A 24,153-nucleotide genomic window follows, 5' to 3' on the forward strand; every position below is an offset into this window, starting at 1 on the left:
TTAGTATGCTTCAGAAGTACGAGCCGGATCCATCGCTTGTATTGGATTGAACCGACTTAGAGGTTGATGAGGATGCCTCGTATGAGGAGAGACCGGTTCGGGTCTTGGATAGGCGGGATCAAGTCTTGCGAGACAAGACCATTCCCTTGGTAAAGGTTTTGTGGAAACATCACGAAGTAGAAGAAGCCACTTGGGAACGTGAGTTGGATGTCCGTGAGAAATATCCGGACTTGTTTGTTAATATTTAACCATGTATTGGGAATTTTGTTGTATTGATAAGCTTAAGAGCATTGAATATGTCTTAAGTTGTAAAACATTCTATATGTTTCGGTTTATGGAAATATTATGGAACTTGCCTTGAAATGGAAGTTTATTTTTAACATTGTGTATGTTAAATATGTTATAGAAATGCAAATATATTGTTGGCATTGGTTATGCAATTGAATTATGGAATATGATGTTGGACATTGTTGAATTTGAAAGAAATGCATGTTGACAATACATGTTGTAGCATATGTTGTAAATTGCCTCTCGAATAGAGATGGGATGACCGGTAATGGGTCAGGATGTGAAATGTTGGATGGTAATACTGTTATGAATTGAGAAAACTTGTTTTTAAACTCGTATCTAATTTCGGGGATGAAATTCTTTAAGGGGGGGAGGTTATAGCGACCTCGGTTTTCCCTCCATGCATTATTGTATCCTGGGCATAGGTTCCGTGGTGTGGGATGTTGTATATATCTTGTTTCCTTCCTTCAATACTTTGTATTTGAGTTATAGGATGTTTTGGGCAGGATTGTTACAGGTTGGGTGTGATTGGGAGCAAATGGTTGCTGCCCAGAATTTTGGTTCTTCGCTTGAGCGAGGCTTTTGTCGCTCGAGCGAGCTCTGTGTTTTAGCTTCTTCGCTTGAGCCAAGTTTCCTTCGTTCGAGCGTGCGTCTGCGTCTGGGTTTGGACCTGAGAGTTGTGTTTCTTGGCTCGAACGAGCTTTCCTTCGCTCGAGCGAGCGAGGTCTATGTTTTGGGTTTCTTCGCTCGAGCGAGCTTTTCTTCGCTCAAGCGTGCTTCTGGGTTGCAGACCTGCAGTTTCGAATTGTTGGCTCGAGCGAGGTATTTTTGTGTCTGGTCGCTCGAGCGACCACTCCTTCGCTCGAGCGAGCCTCTATTATATCAGTACACAGTAGCAGCTTCCTCTTCACTTTCTCATCCCCTCTTTTCATACAAACCCTAGACCAGCTGCATCTTCTCTCTCTATATACTTTCTCTCTAGGGATTGATCTACTTATAGTGTGTTTCTACCCTAACCTCTTTGTAAGAAAGATAGAGGGTGACTTGGGCTTCCTTTTAATCTGAAAATTTGTGGGTTTGGAGCACTTTTGGATTTTCACCATCTTCTCCATTTGGTCTCTCCATTTCGAGGTAGGGATACCCTACTCCATCTTATGAGTTTTTACATAAACTTTGGTCATTTTGATTAGTTGGTATTGTTGGGAAATATTGGAAAAGTTAGGGTTTGTTATGTAATTTATAAAAGAGGAGTTTTCAAATATTAAAACCCATGTGTATGTGAGATAATGGAAATTAGAATTATTGTTGTTAGATTGGTGAAATCGAACCTTAGGGTTGATATTGAGAAAGGGGAAAAATACCCTAATTATTATAATAAATTAATCTGTATAATTAATTTGGGAAAATGTGGAATTGAGTTGAGGATAATGAAATTGAGAAATTATGGGATTAAATGGTGTAGTTGGATTAGTTAATCACTCACCTATGAGAATGTGGATATTATATCTGTTTGTTGTATTTATTATCTGTTTAGAAATAACTGCTTTGGGCTATCGGTGGAGGATAGTGTTAATTGTTGTAGACATTATATGTTGATTAGGGAAAACTGAAACTAATCACATTGAATATGTCATTAAATATGACGGTTAAATTAATACAGCAAATATGTGTATTGATTGATTATTGTATATGACAAGTGTTAAATACATTGTATATGCATATTGTTTGGGAGGAGATAGGGGATGTACTCTACGGTTTGTGGGGAGATAGGGGATGGACTCTCAAACCTGTTTGGGAGGAGATAGGGGATGGATTCCATTGATACAGCAAATATGTGTATCTCTTGAAGTATGGAAGTATTTAATATGAGTTGTTATCTCAGTTGAAATGAAAGTGTGTTAATATGAGCTTTAGTCTCATTCGAATTGATGATATTGGAAGTATTTTTATATGAGCTGTTGTCTCATGAAAATTGTTTGGTCAGGTTCTGAGCCATATATGTATGAATGGAAATTTGGATAAGTAAAGGAATGTGGGATGTAACATGGACTTGATTTTTCATGGAACTGTATTGCGATATAAACTGGTTTATAAGTATTAACCATCTGTCGAATGCTATTATTTTAGTTAATTCTCATATTTGGTTTAGTATATCTCCACTGGGCATTGGCTCACCCTTTATGGGACATCATTTTCAGGTTCAGGTGATATGCTACCTCCAAGGACATAGCTTGGGTGGTTCTGGGAGTTGAGGACTCTTTTTGGTTATTTTGTTATTTTGATATTACATGTAAATTCAAGCTAAGGGCTTAAAGTGTATTTGAGTTAGTACTCTCTTTTGTGACAAAGTGTTGGCTTGGAAAGTTGTAAGCCCATAGGGCATTTACTTTTGTTGTCAACATGTAATACTTTTGTACTTAACTACTCTGATGAATGGAAAGATGTTTTATTCTCTTATATCTATGCATGTTAAGAATGTTGGGTTTTGTGTATTATTTTAAGGGCGTTACAAGATCACTTACTTAAATTTGTATTAATTACATATTTTTATAAGATCACTTATATATTTATAATATAATTTAGGATAAATTACAATCACACTCCCTAAGATTTATTTAAATTATAAATTATCCCTTGTGATTGTAGAAATTACATTATGCCTCTTAAGATTTATAATTTCATAACAAATAGGTCATTTTCTTAATAAATCATCAGGTTAATAACAGTTTTTAATAATGTTAAAATTTTATTTCAATTAATAATTCAGATAATTTTATTATCGTATAAGTGAACTATTAGAAAATTTATTTTTTTCATTAATTCTGTCAAATAAAAAAATTTAATAGGTAGATATTTTTAATTTTCTAAACCACATGAGATAATTTATATTTTAAGTAAATATCAATAGGTGTATTTATAATTTATCCGAAATTGTAGAAGCTGTTATATAACGGGGAAATAACTTTACAATGGGTTGAGGAAAAAAACTATTTACAAAAAGGTCAAATGCATTATAAAAATAATAATTAAAATTAATATTATTGTTATTTTTGTAATTAATTTACACTGCAATGATTGAGACATTCACCTTTACAAAATCACTAAACTTTCACAAATCTAGATCATTCATGATATGAATTTTATACATATATTAGTCGATCTCACACATATATAAAGAGTCAGAATTACTTTGGAGGCGTGGGAGTTATCCCCAAAGGGGTCCCAAACATTTTTGATAAATGTCAAACGGCTTAAGTTTTTGCCATAAAACGTGTATATCATTAATTACTAGAAAATGATACAATATAAATCTAATTTTTAGATTTATTTTATAATAAATTTAATAATGTCTAAGTGATATGATTAATTGATGATTAGAGAAAATATGAGAGAGAATATCCTAATTGATTGTCATATCACTAGCCTTGAAAATTAGATCTAATTTTTTGGGGTAAATTACAAACACACCTCTTGAGGTTTACTTAAATTACAAATTACCCTATGTGGTTCTAAAAATTACATTATACTCCTGAGACTTCTAATTTTATAACAAATAGATCTTTTATTATTAAATCATTAGGTTAATTAACAGTTTTTAATAATGTTAAAATTTTATTTCAATTAATAATTCAGATAATTTTATTATTATACAAGTGAACAGTTAAAAATTTTATTTTTTTAATTAGTTCTATTAAATAAAAAATTATGAGAAGAAAATATTTATAATTTTTTAAACTATAAAAAATAATTTATATTTTAAATAAATATTAAAGGGGATAGATTTAGGCCAAGTTTGACATGATTGAAAAAAGATAAAAAGTCAAAAAGTCACTATCCTATTTAAGTTACATCATCTTATTTAAGTCACATCACTTCTCTAACACATCACTTCAAATCCAACCCAAACCCAACCCATATTTCATAAAAAGTCAAAAAGTGCACTTATTTAGTCTTCCCAAACTAGGCCTTAATTTACTTATAATTTATTATTTAAACGATAATGTTCTGAGCGGTACCCGACAACCAATGAAATTTATGGGCATATTTGATATAATCATTTTTCAATATATTAATCCTAGTCTTTTTGGCTGAGAGGGAAAAGGAAGAGACAACCCAATGAGCTCTGCGGCAACGCACTTCCCAACATACACATTTCTTAAAATTTTATTTATTTTTATATTATTCAACCTATTAATTAGTATAATATATATTATAATAATATTTTAAAATTTTACAACATAAATTATAAAATGATATAATTTTTTTCTCACTACAAAATATAATATTTTGTAATCACAAAATATAATATTTTACTCACTACGAAATATATATCTATTTTATTCACTATAAAAAAAAAAAATTTTACCATATAATACACACTATAAAATCAATTATCAAATATTTATTATAATTCTATATAATAAATAATAATAACTCCCATTATAATTACTAATAATCACCTAATTAACAAAGATTAAACAGTTAAACACGAATCATAAACAAGACCCCACTGAATTAGAACCCAAAGACCCACTGTAAATCACGAAAGCCACGTGGCCCACCAAACACAACTAGCGAACAGGAACACCCAAAAGTTTTGAGTTTCCCTCCAACATATACCATGTGATATGTGATGGACCACTTAAAAAAAAAAATGGCCCAAATTTTGCCAACCCTTTCAAGCTCCATGTGGGGGCCAGAAGTAGGGGTGTTCGCGGATCGGTTTTGTGCGGTTTGCGGTTCGGTTTTGACCCGCCCGCATCTATGCGGTTTGGGAAAAAGTCAACCCGCAACCGCCCGCAGTGCGGTTTGCGGTTTATGCGGATAGGGTTTGCAAATGTGCGGGCGGTTGCGGGCGGTTTGCGGTTTACACTTTTTTCTTTAAAAATTAATTTTCAAGTTTTTTTTTCCCAACGAATTTAGGCATCAGATTCATTTTATATATTTGTGATAACAATTTTTTGATGAGTTTATAAATAAAAATTGAATATCAATGCATTAAATGAAAGTACCCAAAACAAAGAGACCCTACACTAGCATTTTTGCCATGAAAAAAATGTATATCAATGCATTAAAGGTTGTACTCAATTAGAATTGCCAGTTCAGTAATCAATAATCAAACTATAACTTCCATTGACCATTAGAAGGAAAATTTTATTAGGAAAAAGTGGATAAATCACCAATGAAAATCATATAAGAAACCAAGTTTAGGACTTGATAATTCTACGGCATTAAGAAAGTTGAGAAATACTTAAAAATAAGGATCCTAGTGTCATAGAGAATATAATGGTGCTCCTGTAAAAGTTACAAAGTTGGTATATAAAAAATAATAATAATAACAATAATAATAATAATAATAATAATAATTAAAGTGCGGGCGGTTTTTGCGGGTTGCGGGTTTAAACCGCGACCCGCCCGCAACCCGCAAATTTATCATATTTCAAACCGCATCCGCCCGCATTATGTTTGCGAAACCGCCCATTTATATGCGGATTGGGCGGATTGGGCGGTTTGAGCGGTTCGGATAAACCGTTGCCCACCCCTAGCCAGAAGTCACCCACCTCAATTCAAAACCACAATACTAAAATCATGTGCTGGTTTTAAAACAAAAACCATAGGCCAGATAATTACCCACATGATTTCACTTTCCCATGTTTAGCAGAGGCGGGAATTCGAAACAGAGATGCACTCCGCTGCGTGTTATAAAAAATTTTTATAATTTTCTAAGATTGAAAATTATTTTTAAAAAAGGATAAACCTTGGAAGTTCAAATGAGCTCCTTCCCGAATCCCCTGAAAATAGAAACAGAGAGAAAAGAGGGGGAAAAGAGGGTGAAGGCAAGAGAGAGAGAGGGAGAGAGAGGGAGAAAGAGAGAGGAGAGGAGAGAGGGAGAGAAGCTCGGCCGTCGCAGTAGCTCGGCCGATCGTCGGCCGATCGCAGCTCTCCGTCGCAGCTCGGCCGAGCGTGGGCTGATCGCAGCTCGTCGCAACAGCTCTCCGCCGTGCCTCTGCCCCTAGTTGATGGCCCCTCCAATCCAGCTCTCCTTCATTCTCTCCTTCCTCTTCTTCTTCCTTCATTCCTCCTCCTTCTTCTTCTTCTTCTTCTTCTTCGTTTCTGATTCAACCAAAAAAAAAAAGGCAAAAACGACATCGTTTTTGCCTTTAGGGGGATTCGGGGGGGACTGGTTTCGAGGGACGTAGCATTACTCTTTAAAAAATATAAAATCGAACTATTTTTGCACAAAATTTACATAGCAATCAAATTCAAAATTTGCTCAATTAAATTATGCACTGACTATTTTAAAAATAAAAATAAAAATTTGGGTCATTACAACAATCCAACCCAAACATTTGCTATCAGAATCGCAAAACTAGGGCTCCATAAATCGCTATCCCCTTCTCTTTTTATAGTAGCCTTAACAGTTTTCTTCTCCATTATCCCTCTCAAATCACGCAGTCCCAATTCGAATCTACCTCCTTCGACAACAAAAACGTCAGTCTTTCTACGAATTAATGTTTCATGACAATTCTCTACATTTGAATTATATATATAAAATAAAATATCACACACTAATTAAAAGATAAAAAAATCTTCATGACATTTTTTTTATGATCCTTAGTATTATTATTATTATTATTATTATTATTATTATTATTTTTTGGTCTCAGCCAAACTAGGCAAGAAAAAGACCCCACACAACCCACGAATATATAAATACATACATATATATATATATATATATAAGCCATGGCAAAAAAGAAAAGAAAAAAATGAGAGAGAGAAGATGGGAGGTAGTGGCAAGAAGAAAAACAAAAGAAGGGCAGAGTGGATGGTTCAGCAATGTTCCAGTATAGTGACGAAAAGGACTGGACAAGAAAAGAAAAAATAAGAAAAGAAAGGAAAATGAAAAAAAAGGGTAAAAGTGTCATTTTAATAATCTATTTGAGGCCACTATCTGCCTCACGCATTCAATTTTAGTGCTTGTAAAACAAACACAGTTAATTTTAAAAAATCCATATATTTTTAGACTGAACTACAAAAAGGTAAAATGTAATTAATTCTCTTTTTAAATTATTTTAAATTGTGGTAGTGTTTTAGTAAGTTTTATTAATAAAAAAGGATTGGGCAAATTACATATACCCCCTCGAGGTTTAGCAAAATTACAGATATCCCCTGAGGTTTGAGAAATTACAGATACCCCCTAAAGGTACTATTTGCATAACAAATTATGGGGCAAATTGTTATGAAAATATAAACCTCAGGGGGTAATTGGTTATGAAAATATAAACCTCAGGGGGTATCTGTAATTTCCAAAACCTCAGGGGATATCTGTAATTTCCAAAACCTCAGGGGGTATCTGTAATTTATCTAAACCTCGAGGGAGGTATATGTAATTTGCCCAAAAGGATTTTGTGTTACAGTTTTAAGTATAAATGTTCACAATTATAACTTTCACATTTCTAAAAAATTCACACTTGCAACAATTCACATTATATATATATATATATATGAAAGAAACATGTATGCATATGTATGCTAGTGAGGTGGCTACGTGCAAGGCATGCAACATAGTGCCAAACGTAGAATTATAGCAATCCCGGTTTTCTCTCCATTGATTAGTGTATTCCGGACCTAGGTTCCATGGAGTTGGTTTTGTTTATATCTTGTTTCTGTCTTTTAATTCTTGATATATGAGTTTTAGGATGTGTTGGGCAGGTTTGTATCAGGTTGGGTGTGTTTTGAAACGAATAGCTGCTGCCCAGATTTTGGTATCTTCGTTCGAACGAGCCTTTTGTCGCTCGGGCGAGCACTTTGTTTTACTTCCTTTGCTCGAGCCAGGGTTCCTTCGCTCGAGCAAGAGTTGAGTTTTGTGTCTGGTGGTTCGAGCGAGAAGTCTTGCGCTCGAGCTTGCGTTTGCGTCCCTTTTTGACCTGAAGGTTGTGTTTCTTGGCTCGAGCGAGCTTTCCTTCACTCAAGCGAGCGAGCTGTATGTTTTGGGTTTCTTCGCTCGAGCGAGCTTTTCTTCGCTCGAGCATGCTTCTGGGTTGCAGACCTGAAGCTTTGTATTGTTGGCTCGAGCGAGGCTTTCTGCGCTCGAGCGAGGTTTCTTTGTGTCTGGTCGCTGGAGCGACCACTCCTTCGCTCGAGCGAGCCTCGAATATATCAGTTGGCAGCAGCGGGATTACACTTCACTTTTTCATCTCTATTATATTCAAACCCTAGATCCGGCTGCTCCTTCTCTCTCTACATACCTTCATTCTTAGATTTCATCTACTTCTAGAGTGTTTCCACCCAAGTCTCTTTGTAAGAAAGATAGAAGATGGCGTGGCTTCACTTTAATCTGAAAAATCATGGATTTTGAGCACCTTGAGTTTTCATCATCTTCTCCATTTGGTCTCTTCACTTCGAGGTAGGGATAACCTACTCCTTTCTATGGGTTTTGACATAGATATTATGTATTTTGTATAAATGGTGGATTTGTGTTAATTTGGGAAAGTTGGGGTTTATATCAAAATCATATAAGGAGGGGTTTTGTGTTTTAAAGCTCCATATGCATATAAGGCCTTGGGAATGAGAGTTTGTGAGTCGAATTTGTGGAATTTGGTCTTAGGTTCAATATTTGAAATAGGGGGAAAATGCCTTAATTATTGTGATTAATTAATTTGGAGAAATATGAAATTGAGTTGGAAATTATGAAATTGGGAAATTATGAGGTTGATTGGTGTAGTGGGATAAATTAATCACTCACCTATGAAAATGTTGATATTATATCAGTTTGATGCATTTATTATCTGTTTAGAAATAACTGCTTTGGGCTATCGGTGGAGGATAGTCTTGATTGTTGTAGACACTGTATGTTGATTAGAGAAAATTTTGGAGGGTCCAAATTTTGAGTGGAAATTTCAAATTAAGGTAAAATTTTGTGAAAAAAATTGTTTCTAATTTTTTGTAAATGTAAAAAATAGGCTATGCTTGTTAAATTAATATTTTTTAATTATTATTTATTGTTTATCATTTTTATTTTATTAGAGTTTTATGACTAGTTTGAGGGGGGAAAAGTACAAAATTTAGATACATTTAAAAGTATAAATTTTAAAAATATAAAGAAAAAATCATTTATTTTTATATTTTTTTGTATTTATATATTTTTTATAAATATTTAATTTTTAATTATATTTACATTAACTGAATTTAAAAATTAAAATATTAATAAAATTCACTTAAAACAAAAAAAAAAGTATTGAAAATTCAAAAATAATTTTTGCAATTCTAAATCAAAAATAGAATTAGTTTTTTCAAATTTAAAAAAAAAGATATATTATTTTTTATTCTAATAAATAAATAATTGAATAACCATCACGATTGTCCATCACCATACAAACTCTGTCTCATGATTGTCTATCACCATTGTTGCAGCAATAAGATTTTAGATCTACTAACATTCATTTAGATCCATCACGAGCCTTTATTTTTATTTTTATTTTTATTTTTCTACCTTTCTATTTATGTCTCTTTTTCTTTATTTTATCAATGGAAAAATTAAGATTTGTAGAAGCAATTGTCAAAGGGATCAAAACATACTTTTTTCTTATCAAACTCGTGATTCTTCTGCAATTCTACATTATTGTAGGCCTCTCTTCCACTATACAAAAATATCCTACACTCCCTTATTATTTGACTGTCCTAAAGCTATCATAAAGTATAAATTTACTCCTATCCATTGAAACTATCACAAAGCATCACTTTACTATATGAACTATAAAATGATACAATTAAACCCTTCAATAAATATATTAATTTACTCGTTAGTCCGCATTTGGCATTTAATTTTTATAAATTTTGCTCATTTACTAGAAATTGCAGTTGCTAATAGTTAAATTTCACCTAAACATTAAAGCTAAATTTCACTATTTGAAGAGAATGAAATTTCGCTAGTTGGAGATAATGAAATAATTATTACTATCAAGTTTTAATTAAACAATATTAAAATTTTGGCAACTACACACATTATAGAATTAATTAAAAAAATTAAATAATCATAAGCTAATTAAAAATCTAGTGACAATCACTTGTTATTCGATAACGAAATCACTAGCAACATCTTTCTGTTTAACTCATAGTTTTTCCATTTACTCGCTAGTCCGTCTTTGGTTTTAATTTTATAATTTTTACTCCTTTAGTAGAAATTTCACTTTGTTACTAATAGTAAGGTTAAATTTCACTATTTAAAGATAATGAAATTTCACTAGTTGAAGACAATGAAATAATTATTACTATCAACTTTTAATCACATAGTATTAAAATTTTAGTAATTTAATATTTTAGAATTAATTAGACAACAAAATAATTAAAAAAATGAAAATACCTTTAACTAATTAAAAATCTAGACAATCGCTTGTTACTCGACAATGAAGCCACTGGCGACATCTTTCTCCCTTAACTCATTGTTCTTTCATATTTCCAATTGATTATAAGCCTCTTTTTCATCAGATCACAAATCTATCCATCGTGTTGTACGGACATCACCATACACCAATATCCACTGACGTGCCCTTGTTATTTCAAGTAATACTTGTTGTCTCCAATTTGAATATTTGTTAATGACGGTCTAACACCATGCAAAAGAATTGAATGTGTATTTGATTGGATGGATTGGCCACCACTAATCGATTTGCTAATTGATTGGAAGGCTTGGCCACCACCAATCGATTTTACAATTGATTGCACATCTAGAATTTTACAAAAGAATTGATTGGAAAAATTGGTCACTCCAATCGATTTGGCAATTGATCGAATGGCTTGGACACAACCAATCAATTGGCCAATCGATTAGATTCGTCAATTGATTGGATAAATTGACCGATAACTATTCAAATTGTGTTACTTATATATTTTTGTGAGGTCATTTACGTGATTTTCAGAAAACTTACTTGATTTTGTATTGGTCAAAATTTTCTCAAATGACTTACTCGAATTTTTGTTACTTACGCACTTTTATGAGATCACTTATGTGAGTTTGTGAAAACTTACTTGATTTTGTATTGTTCAAAATTTTTATGAGATGACTTACGGGAAATTTGTGTTCACTTACGTATTTTTGTGAGATTACTTATGTGAGTTTGTGAAAAACCTTAGCACTTTTGTGAAATCAAAGTTTTCTCAAATAACTACCCGAATTTGTGTTACGTATGCATTTTTTTGAAATCACTTACGTAAATTTGTGAAAACTTATGTATTTTTGTGAGATCAAAATTTTCTCAAATGACTTACTCGAATTTGTGTTACTTACGCATTTTTTTGAGATCACTTATATAATTTTGTGAAAACTTACTTGATTTTGTGTTGTTGAAAACTTTTATGAGATGACTTACGAAAAATTTGTGTTCACTTACGCATTTTTGTAAAATCAAAGTTTTCTCAAATGATTTACGCGAATTTGTGTTATGTTAATCATATTATTTAATTTTGATGATGTCTAAACTATTATTTGTAACAAGTTAGATTTTTTTAATATACATATTTATTTGACACAAAATATTATCTTTTTAAAATATATATATTTGTTAAATATTATTTAAATAAAAATATTTTTGAAAACTTTACTATTCACTTTTTGAAAATTTAGGCTGATCACTATTCACTTTTTGACAAAATTAAAATTGATTAATTATATTATTTTGACAAAAATGATTGATTGGTTGTATTATCTTGACAAATGTGATATTAATGAGTTGTCTTCTTTTGACAAAAGTGATATATCCAAATGTAGTGATAGGATATATTTAGTTTAAAATCTCTACAACATATTCAATATTTTAAAGAGGGCATATATTTTCAGATCCATCATAAATATTATTAAAGAGATTTTTCTGTATGCAAATATTTGATTAGAACATTATATATATAATGCATATAATATAAATAGAATACATCACGTGCGCTATTAAACTTTTTTTCACTACATTGATTATATCATATTATAATCAAACAAGAAGAAAAAGATGGAGTTATATATATATATATATATATTATAAACAAGATGGAGCAAATCATTTGTTTGTCTGAAAGTTGTGAACTTTGTGTTAAATTATCTACAAAAACGGTGGCTCCATATTTTAAAAAAAACAAAAAAAAAACAAAAAAGGAAAAGAAAAAGAAAAAATTAGTCTTACTTTTATCTTTTTAATTATTAACATTTGCTGACTATTTAAAATTAAGGAGCGTGCTTATGTAAGCCATGACATCAAAAACGTGCTTGTGTAAGCCATGACATCAGGAGCGTGCTTATGTAAGCCATGACGTCAGCAAGGAGCGTCCAACGGGTATATTTTTGTGTATAAATAGAAGTGTTATGTGTGGAGAAAAATCAAGAACTTAAAGAGAAAATTTTCTTAAGCTCCAAAATTCTGAGTACATTGTATTCTGCTCTTTCACTTTCATATCTAAGTCTAGCCTTTGTTCTGACACTTTCATATCTACTCTTTGTGAGAGAATTATTGTAAAAGAGGGTTTAAGTACCACTTATTATTATTCCTTATTTTTGTGAGAGATTTTGTAAGGGTAAGGCATTTATTGTTGAGTGAGGCTCAATAGATAAGAGTAAGTCATGTGCCAAATCCACAAGCTTGGTGGTGTATTTATTCAATTGATAGTAAAGAAATTCTCAAGGAGGTTCCTTGGGGAGTGGACGTAGGCCTGGCGTGCCGAACCACTATAAATCGCAGTATTTGATTTTCTCTCCCTATCTCTCTTACTTTTATATTGATAATTATTATTCTGTTTTTTTTATTTATTAAAATTCTGAATATTGTGTTAATTTTAATATTGTGAAATTTTCAATAACCCAATTCACCCCTCCTCTTGGGTTGCCTATCTGGGATAACATGTTACTTACTCATTTTTGTGATATTACTTACATAAGTTTGTGAAAATTTACGCATTTTTGTATTGTTCAAAATTTTTATGAGATGACTTACAGAAAATTTGTATTTACTTACGCATTTTTGTGAGAACACTTATATGAGTTTGTGAAAACTGATGCATTTTTGTAATATCAAAGTTTTCTCAAATGACTTAGTCAAATTTGTGTTACTTGCGCATTTTTTTGATATCACTTTCTTGTTTTTGTAAAAACTTACTTGATTTTGTGTTGTTTAAATTTTTTATGAGATGACTTATGAGAATTTTGTATTCACTTACACATTTTTATGAGGTCACTTACGTGAGTTTGTGAAAAAATTACGCACTTTTGTGAGATCAAAGTTTTTTCAAATGGCTTACTCAAATTTGTGTTACTTATTTTTGTGAAATCACTTACATGAATTTGTGAAAACTTACGCATTTTTGTATTCAAAATTTTTATGAGATGACTTACAGAAAATTTGTATTCACTTATTCATTTTTGTGAAATCAGAGGGCTTGTTTGGTTTGTAGCTCAAGAAACAATTTTTGAGAAAAATTTTCAAAATTTTGTTTGGTTCAAATTTTTTGAAATTTTTTTCCAAAATCACTTTCTTTCTCCTATACATTAATCAATTACTTTTTTTCTCTCATCTCTCCTTCTTAATCACTTTTTCTCTCACACACATCCACTCAATTACAACAAAATATCAAATCATTCCAAACTCTCAGACTCCAAAACTATTTTCAAAATGTATAACCAAACAAACTAAAAAATTTCTAAACTCTCTCTCTCTAAATTGTTTTTTGAAAATTTATCTCAAAACACAAACCAAACACTCTCAAATGACTTACTTGAATTTGTGTTACTAATGCATTTTTGTGAGATTACTTACGTGAGTTTGTGTAAACTTACGTATTTTTATATAGTTCAAAATTTTTATGAGATGACTTACGAGAAATTTGATTTCACTTACGCACTTTTATGAGTTTACTTACGTGAGTTTGTCAAAAAATTACACATTTTTGTTAAATCAAAATTTTATGAAATGACTTGCTCGAATTTGTGTTACTTATGCATTTTTGCTAGATCACTTATGTGATTTCATGAAAATTTATGTGATTTTGTCTTCCACAAAAAATTTATGAGATCATTTATAGAAAATTTGTGTTAACTTAGTCATTTTCATGAGATTACTTACTTGAGTTTGTGAAAACTTGAGTGATTTTATATTGTTTCAAATTTTTTAAGATCACTTACTTAAATTTGTATTAATTACACATTTTTATAAGATCACTTATATATTTATAATATAATTTAGGATAAATTACAAACACACTCCCTAAGATTTATTTAAATTATAAATTATCCCTTGTGATTCTAGAAATTACATTATGCCTTTTAAGATTTATAATTTCATAACAAATAGGTCATTTTCTTAATAAATCATCAGGTTAATTAACAGTTTTTAATAATGTTAAAATTTTATTTCAATTAATAATTCAAATAATTTTATTATTGTATAACTGAACAGTTAGAAATTTTATTTTTTTAATTAATTCTATCAAATAAAAATTTTTAATAGGTAGATATTTATATTTTTCTAAACCACATGAGATAATTTATATTTTAAACAAATATCATTGGGTGTATTTATAATTTATCCGAAATTGTAGAAGCTGTTATATAACGGGGAAATAACTTTATAACGGATTGGGAAAAAAAACTATTTACAAAAAGGTCAAATGCATTATAAAAATAATAATTAAAATTATTATTATTATTATTTTTGTAATTAATTTACACTGACACGATGTCAATGTAATTGTCCCTTATATAAATGTGGAGTATTGATTGAGACATTCACCTTTACAAGACTACAAAACTTTCACAAATCTAAATCATTCATGATGTGAATTTCATACATATATTAGTCGGCCCCACACATATATAAAGAGTCAGAATTACTTTAGAGGTGTGGGAGTTATCCCCAAAGGGGTCCCAAAACATTTTTGATAAATGTCAAATGGCTTAAGTTTTTGCCATAAAACGTGTATATCATTAATTACTAGAAAATGATACAATATGAATCTATTTTTTAGATTTATTTTATAATAAATTTAATAATGTGTAAGTGATATGATTAATTGATGATTAGAAAAAATATGAGAGAGAGTATCCTAATTGATTGTCATATCACTAGCTTTGAAAATTAGATCTAATTTTTTGGGGTAAATTACAAACACATCTCTTGAGCTTTACTTAAATTACAAATTATCCTATGTGGTTCTAAAAATTACATTATGCTCCTGAGATTTCTAATTTTATAACAAATAGGTCTTTTATTATTAAATCATTAGGTTAATTAACAATTTTTAATAATATTAAAATTTTATTTCAATTAATAATTTAAATAATTTTATTGTTGTATAGGTGAAAAGTTAGAAATTTTATTTTTTTAATTAATTCTATTAAATAAAAAATTCTGAGAAGAAAATATTTATAATTTTTTAAATTATAAGAAATAATTTATACTTTAAACAAATATTAAAAGGGATAAATTTAATTTACTTATAATTTACTATTTAAACGATAATGTTCTCTATACAATGTTGGCTGAGCGGTACCCGACGACCAATGAAATTCATGGGCATATTTGATATAATCATTTTTCAATATATTAATCCTAGTCATTTTGGCTGAGGGGGAGAAGGAAGAGACAACCCAATGGGCTTTGCGGCAAGGCACCTCCCAACATACACATTTCTCAAATTTTTATTTATTTTTATATTATTCAACTTATTAATTAGTACAATATATATTATAATAATATTTTAAAATTTTGTAACATAAACTATAAAATGATATAATTTTTATCTCACTATAAAATATAATATTTTGTATATCACAAAATATAATATTTTACTCACTACGAAATATACACCTATTTTATTCACTATAAAAGTATATAACTTTTTACTATATAGTATACACTATAAAATCAATTATCAAATATTTATTATAATTTTATATAATAAATAATAACAACTTCTAATATAATTACTACCAATCACGTAATTAAGAGCTATTTTGGAAAGTTGGTAATAATCTACTTTTCAGAATATTACAAATTTCTTCTCTCACAAAAAAGTTATTTATAAGCTGTTTATAAACCAACTTTTTATCAAAAAAATTAATTATAACTATCTTCTTAAAATAACCCTAAAAAAGACTAAACAATTAAACACGAATGGTAAACAAGAGCCCACCGAATTAGAACCCAAAGACCCACTGTAAATCACCAAAGTCACGTGGCCCACCAAACACAACTAGCGAACAGGAACACCCAAAAGTTAGTTTCCCTCCAAGATATACCATGTGGGGACCCCATAAAAAAAACATGGCCCAAATTTTGCCAACCCTTTCAAGCTCCATGTGGGGGCCACAAGTCACCCACCTCAATTCAAAACCACAACACTAAAATCATGTGCTGGTTTTAAAACAAAAACCATGGGCCAGATATTTACCCACATGATTCCACTTTCCCATGTCTAGCATAGGCGGGAATTTGAAACAGGGAAGCACTCCGCTGCATGTTAGACTCATATGGAAATATCATAAAAAAATTTATAATTTTTTGAGATTAAAAATTATTTTTAAAAAATATAAAATCGAATTATTTTTGCTCAGAATTTACATAGTAATTAAATTTAAAATTTACTCAATTAAATTATGCACTGAATATTTTTAAAATAAAAAAAAAATTCTAGGTCATTACAACAATTCAACCCAAACATTTGCTATCAGAATCGTAAAACTAGGGCTCCATAAATCGCTATCCCCTTCTCTTTTTATATCAGCCTTAACAGTTTTCTTCTCCATTATCTCTCTCAAATCACGCAGTCCCAATTCGAATCTACCTCCTCCGACAACAAAAACGTCAGTCTTTCTATGAATTAATGTTACATGACAATTCTCTACATTTGAATTATATATATATAATAAAATATCACCCACTAATTAAAAGATAAAAAATCTTTATGACATTTTTTTTATGATCCTTAGTATTATCATTATTATTATTTTTTGGTGCCAGCCAAACTAGGCAAGAAAAAGGCCCCACACAACCCATGAATATATAAATATATATATATATATATATACTCAGTAGCCATGGCAAAAAAGAAAAGAAAAAAATGAGAAAGAGAAGATAGGCGGTAGTGACAAGAAGAAAAACAAAAGAAGGGCAGAGTGGATGGTTCAGCAATGTTCCAATATAGTGACGAAAAGGGCCGGACAAGAAAAGAAAAAGAGAAGAAGAGAAAGGAAAAGAAAAAAGGGTAAAAATGTCATTTTAACAATCTATTTGAGGCCACTATCTGCCTCACGCATTCAATTTTAGTGCTTGTAAAACAAACACAGTTAATTTAAAAAAATCCATATATTTTTAGACTGAACTACAAAAAAGTAAAATGTAATTAATTCTCTTTTTAAATTATTTTATATTGTGGTAGTATTTTAGTAAGTTTTATTAAAAAAAAAAGGATTGGGCAAATTACATATACCCCCTCGAGATTTAGCAAAATTACAGATATCCCTTGAGGTTTAAGAAATTACAGATACCCCCTGAAGGTACTATTTGCATAACAAATTATGGGGCAAATTCTTATGAAAATATAAACCTCAGGGGGCAATTTGTTATGAAAAAATAAACCTTAGGGGGTATCTGTAATTTCCAAAACCTTAGGGGGTATCTGTAATTTATCTAAACCTCGAGGGAGGTATATGTAATTTGCCCAAAAGGATTTTGTGTTACAGTTTTAAGTATAAATGTTCACAATTATAACTTTCACATTTCTAAAAAATTCACACTTGCAACAATTCACATTATATATATATATATATATGAAAGAAACATGTATGTATATGTATGCTAGTGAGGTGGCTACGTGCAAGGCATGCAACATGGTGCCAAACGTAGAATTATAGTGATCCCTGTTTTCCCTCTATTGGTTAGTGTATTCCGGACTTAGGTTCCGTGGAGTTAGTTTTGTTTATATCTTGTTTCTGTCTTTTAATTCTTGATATATGAGTTTTAGGATGTGTTGGGCAGGTTTGTAATAGGTTGGGTGTGTTTTGAAACAAATAGTTGTTGCCTAGATTTTGGTTTCTTTGCTCGAGCGAGGCTTTTGTCGCTCGAGCGAACTCCTTGTTTTAGTTCCTTCGCTCGAGCGAGAGTTGAGTTTTGTGTCTGGTGGCTCGAGCGAGAAGTCTTGCGCTCGAGCTTGCGTCTGCGTCTCTTTTGACCTGAAGGTTGTGTTTCTTGGCTCGAGCGAGCGAGCTGTATGTTTTGGATTTCTTCGCTCGAGTGAGCTTTTCTTCGCTCGAGCGTACTTCTGGGTTGCAGACCTGAAGTTTCGTATTGTTGGCTCGAGTGAGGTTTCTTTGTGTCTGGTCGCTCGAGTGACCACTCATTCGCTCGAGCGAGCCTCGAATATATCAGTTGGCAGCAGCGGGATTACACTTCACTTTTTCATCTCTATTATCTTCAAACCCTAGATCCGACTGCTCCCTCTCTCTCTACATACCTTCTCTCTTGGATTTCATCTACTTCTAGAGTGTTTCTACCCAAGTCTCTTTGTAAGAAAAATAGAGGGTGGCGTGGGCTTCACTTTAATCTGAAAAATCGTGGATTTTGAGCACCTTGAGTTTTCATCATCTTCTCCATTTGGTCTCTTCACGTCGAGGTAGGGATAACCTACTCCTTTCTATGGGTTTTGACATAGATATTATGTATTTTGTATAAATGGTGGATTTGTGTTAATTTGGGAAAGTTGGGGTTTATATCAAAATCATATAAGGAGGGGTTTTGTGTTTTAAAGCTCCATATGCATATAAGGCCTTGGGAATGAGAGTTTGTGAGTCAAATTTGTGGAATTTGGTCTTAGGATCAATATTTGAAATAGGGGAAAACTGCCCTAATTATTGTGATTAATTAATTTGTATAATTAATTTGGGGAAATATGAAATTGAGTTGGAAATTATGAAGTTGGGAAATTATGAGGTTGTTTGGTGTAGTGGGATAAATTAATCACTCACCTATGAAAATGTTGATATTATATCAGTTTGATGCATTTATTATCTGTTTAGAAATAACTGCTTTGGGCTATCGGTGGAGGATAGTCTTGATTGTTGTAGACACTGTATGTTGATTAGAGAAAACTGAAACTAATCCTCTGGATATGTCATTGAATATGACTGCTGGAATAATACATTGAATTTGTGTATTGATTGATCATTGTATACGATAAGTGTTTAAATACATTGTATATGTATATTGTTTAGGAGGAGATGGGGGATGGACTCTCAAACCTGTTTTGGAGGAGATAGGGGATGGACTCCATTAATACAGCGAATATGTGTATTAATTGTGAAGTATGGAAGTGTTTTAATATGAGTTATAGCCTCATTGAATTGTTTGGCCAGGTTCTGAGCCATGAATACGAATCGAAACTGTATAAGTGAAGGCAATTGAAATGAAAGATGGATGTACTTGATGTTGGATTGAAAAGTATTGTAAATTGCTTTATATGTGTTAACCATCTATCAAATGCTAATGTTTTAGTTATTGCTCATATCTGGTTTAGTATATCTCTACTGGGCTTTGGCTCACCCTATATTGGACATCATTTTCAGGTCCAGGTGATATGCCACCTCCAAGGACATAGCTTGGGAGACTTGAGGCTGATAGATCTTTTGTTGTTCTCTTTTTGGTATTACATGCAAATTCAAGCCAAGGGCTTAATGTGTATTTGAGTTAGTACTCTCTTTTTGTAACTAAGTGTTGGCTTGGAAAGTTGTAAGCCCGTAGGGCATTTACTTTTGTTGTCAACATGTAATACTTTTATTATAGCGATCCCGATTTTCCCCTTTTGTTGTTTAACTGTATTCCAGGCTTAGTTCCGTGGATGGGTTGTTGTCTTATTCTCATTCCTATCCCTTGCTCTTTGTATTTTAGTCTTAAGTTGTGTTGAGCAGGTTTAAAACAGGTTGGTTGAGTTTGGAAACCTTGAGTTGATGCCCATATTTTGGCCTTCACGCTCGAGCGGGGCTTTTGACGCTCAAGCGGGCCCTTTGTTGTTTCTTCTTCGCTCGAGCGGGCGTTTTGACGCTCAAGCGTGAATATTCGTCTCCCAGTATCTGTTTAGAAATAACTGCTTTGGGCTATCGGTGGAGGATAGCCTTGATTATTGTAGACACTGCGTGATGATTAGGTGAATTAAAACTAATCAATTTGAGTATATCATTCAGTATGACGGTTGGAATAATACATCGAATATGTATATTGATTGGTCATTGTCTATGAGAAGCATTTGAATACATGGGTGCCAAGTTCCGCGGATGAAATTTCCATAAAATGGAAAATTTGGAATATTAGACATCGGTGCCGAGTTCTGCGGATGAAATTTCCGTAAAATGGCAAATTCGAAAATATTTATACATGAGTGCCGAGTCCCGCGGACGGAATTTCCATAAAATGGCAACTAGAAAATAATTATACACGGGTGCCGAATCCCGTAGACGCAATTTTCGTAAAATGACAGTTTGAAATATTGTTGGCATGAGATGCAGTCTCATTTAAGTTGTTTGGCCAGGTTCTGAGTCGTGTTTATAAGTTGAGAATTGGATAAGTAAAGGATTATGAAACTAGATTGTACTGTATGTTGGTTTTTATCGGTTAAACATTTATCATGCTAATGTTTTAGTTATTTTCCATATTAAGTTTAGCATATCTCTGCTGGGCGTTGACTCACCCTATATGGGACATTATTTTCAGGTTCAGGTGATATGCCACATTCCAGGATGTAGCTTGAGAGGCTAGAGGCTGAAAGACCTTTTTGTGTTATCTTTTATGTAATACTTGTATATCAAGCCATGGGCTTATTTTGTGTAAAGAGTTAGAACTCTACTTTTGTTAAACCTAAATGTTGACTTGGAAAGTTGTAAGCCTATAGGGCATTTACTTTTGTTGTCAACATGTAATATCTTTTGTAAGAATACTCTAATGAATGGCATTATGTTTTACTCTCTTAAGTTTATGGATGTAATGAATGCATGATTTATGGGTTTATTTTGAGGGCGTTACAACTTGGTATCAGAGCGTACCGGGTTTGCATACTTTGGGTACGTGGGAAGTGATTAGTATCACAATGGGTTTGTCTCGCTTGTTAGAGACTTAGATGTAGTGTTATATGCTTATGTGACTATATGGATATGTGATTAAATTTCTAGGATGTTGACTAGATCCTTGGGTTTCTGAGAGTCTTGTTGGAAAAGCACTTGATCAATGTTGTTTCTAACCGGAACTCTAGTAACGCCATGGGACTGTCATTATCCGAAAATAAAATTCGTAAGTGCTTATGTGATTGTATGCTTACGTTGAGTGAATTACAGTTGTCCATGCATTAGGACGCGAGTGTTATAGCTTTGGCACATTTATCAATGTGCTAATGTTCTTCGTTACCTTTATTAGGATGTCAGGACGAGGACGTGGTGGTAGGCGAGATAGGCCTAGGAGGCAGGAGGTGCTCATACCAGGCCAGTAGGTCAGCAAGCCATGGGCGCCTTAGCCCGCGAGATGGCAACAACTTTGAGGGAATCCATGGACATTCTCAGAGCTGATAATCAGGTCTAGGCCCATGTTACTGAGGCAGGGCCTTCCTTTCTGAAGAGGGAGTTCTTCCGGTCAAACCCGGACGAGTTTGTGGGTGATCCGAAAGAGCCATTTAAGGTTGATGAGTGGCTTGAACAGATGACGAAGATGTTTGAGATGCTTGGCATCGAAGACGGGGCTTTAAAGGTGACCTTGGCGTCTTTCCAGTTGAAGGGAGACGTGGGTCAATGGTGGAAGTTTGTGCGGGGTCGTATTGGTGGCACTTGGGAGGTCTTTGTGGATGTTTTCCAGGAGAAGTTCTTGTCTCCAGCTCTCAGGGAGAAGTTGAGGGACCAGTTTTGTCAGCTCAAGCAGCTGAGTATGCCAGTGGCCGAGTTTGAGGCCGCATTTACTAGCCTATCTAGGTTTGCTCCTGAGCTTGTGGCGTCTGAGGAACGCTGTTGTCTTGAGTTCGAGAAGAAGCTGAGGCACGGGCTTAAGACTAAAGTTGCTGGGTCCATGACTCGGGAGTATGGGTGCCTTGTAGATGCTATGACCCATATGGAGATTATTATGCAGGAGGAGGAAGAGATGATGAGGGGCTCCAAGAGGAGTCAGGATGGCCAGGGGGATGGTAGGAGGCAGAGGAGTTCTAACCCTCAGCCGTCCCAGGGTGCTTTGGTGAGATCTACCTTTCCAGTGCCGAGTTCAAGTTCTAGGAGAGGCAGCCAAGGAGACTTTACCTATTTCAAATGTGGTCAGCTGGGCCATAAGTCTCCAGCTTGCTCGCAGAGGGGACGAGATCAGAGAGCAACTTCATCTTCGGCTCGACCTCAAAGCCAGAGTCAGGGTAGAGGCCAGTCGTCCTCTTGTTACCAGTGTGGTCAGGCGGGGCACTTGAAGAGGTTCTGCCCACAGTTGGGTGGCACACTCGGTGCGTCTGGTTCGAGACAGACGTAGAGTTTTCAGCCAGCACAGTCTGTTCAGGCCTCGAGGGCCAATCAGGGGGCTTCATCGTCTCAGTCTGTGCAGCAGTCTTTTGCTCCGAGAGGTGAGCAGGTTGACCAGAGACTTACTAGGCGCGTGTATGCTGTTACCGCGTAGGATCTTGTACCGGCTCCATCTGTTGTGAGAGGTACCTTTTTGTTTTGCAACTCGGTTGCCAATGTGTTGATTGATACGGGTGCATCCCATTCCTTTATATCTGCTGCATTTGCATCTGTTTTGGGGTTGGAGTTGGCACAGTTAGCATCTCCTATTTGTGTTGTATCGCCTGTTGGGGGCTAATTGATTTTGAAATAAGGATGTAGAGGTTGTGACATAGAGGTTGCCGACCGCCGTTTTCCATTCTCTTTTGTAGTTATGGCTATGTCGGGTTTTGATGTAATTTTGGATATGGACTGGTTATCGTCATACCGGGCAGTTATTGATTATTACCGCCAGAGGGTCACTATTTGTACCTTGAGTGGGGATTGTTTCCATTTCTTGGGGGATCGGGTTGGTAGTGTGTTGCCACCGGTGTATGATCCGCGAGGGCGGAGTGAGCTTAGTTGTCTTCTCGCTAGCTGTATGAGTAGTGAGTGTGATAAAACCCAGACCGTACTGCCGAGAGTGGTTTGTGAGTACTCGGACGTCTTTCCCGAGGACCTTGTTAGTTTGCCACCACATCGAGAGATTGAGTTATCTATTGATTTAGTGCCCGGCACGGCGCCGATTTCTATGGCACCTTATCGTTTTGCCCCAGCTGAGTTGAGTGAGTTGAAGATCCAACTCCAGGAGTTGCTAGATAAGAGTTTTGTCCGCCCTAGTGTTTCGCCGTGGGGACCACCGGCCCTTTTTGCTAAGAAGAAAGATGGTGCCTTGAGACTTTATATCGATTACCGGAAATTGAACCGGGCAATGGTTAAGAACAAGTACCCTATGCCTCGTATTGATGATTTGTTTGACCAGTTGAAAGGGTCCCGTTATTTCTCTAAGATAGACTTGAGATCGGGTTACCATCAGTTGAGGGTCAGGGAGGAAGATATTCCGAAGACAGCATTCCGTACGCGGTATGGCCACTATGAGTTTCTGGTGATGCCTTTTGGGCTCACCAATTCACCGGCAGTGTTCATGGACTTAATGAACCGGATATTCCAGGAATTCTTAGATCGTTTTGTGGTCGTCTTCGTGGACGACATTCTAATTTATTCACCTTCGGAGGAGGAGCACGAGGAACACTTGAGAGTGGTGCTCGAGTTGCTTAGAGCCCATAGGCTGTATGCCAAATTTGGGAAGTGTGAGTTCTGGCTAAGAGAGGTCAAATTCTTAG

This window comes from Camellia sinensis, chromosome 2, assembly GCF_055761805.1.
Source record: "Camellia sinensis isolate YWXY chromosome 2, ASM5576180v1, whole genome shotgun sequence".
Classification (NCBI taxonomy): Eukaryota; Viridiplantae; Streptophyta; class Magnoliopsida; order Ericales; family Theaceae; genus Camellia; species Camellia sinensis.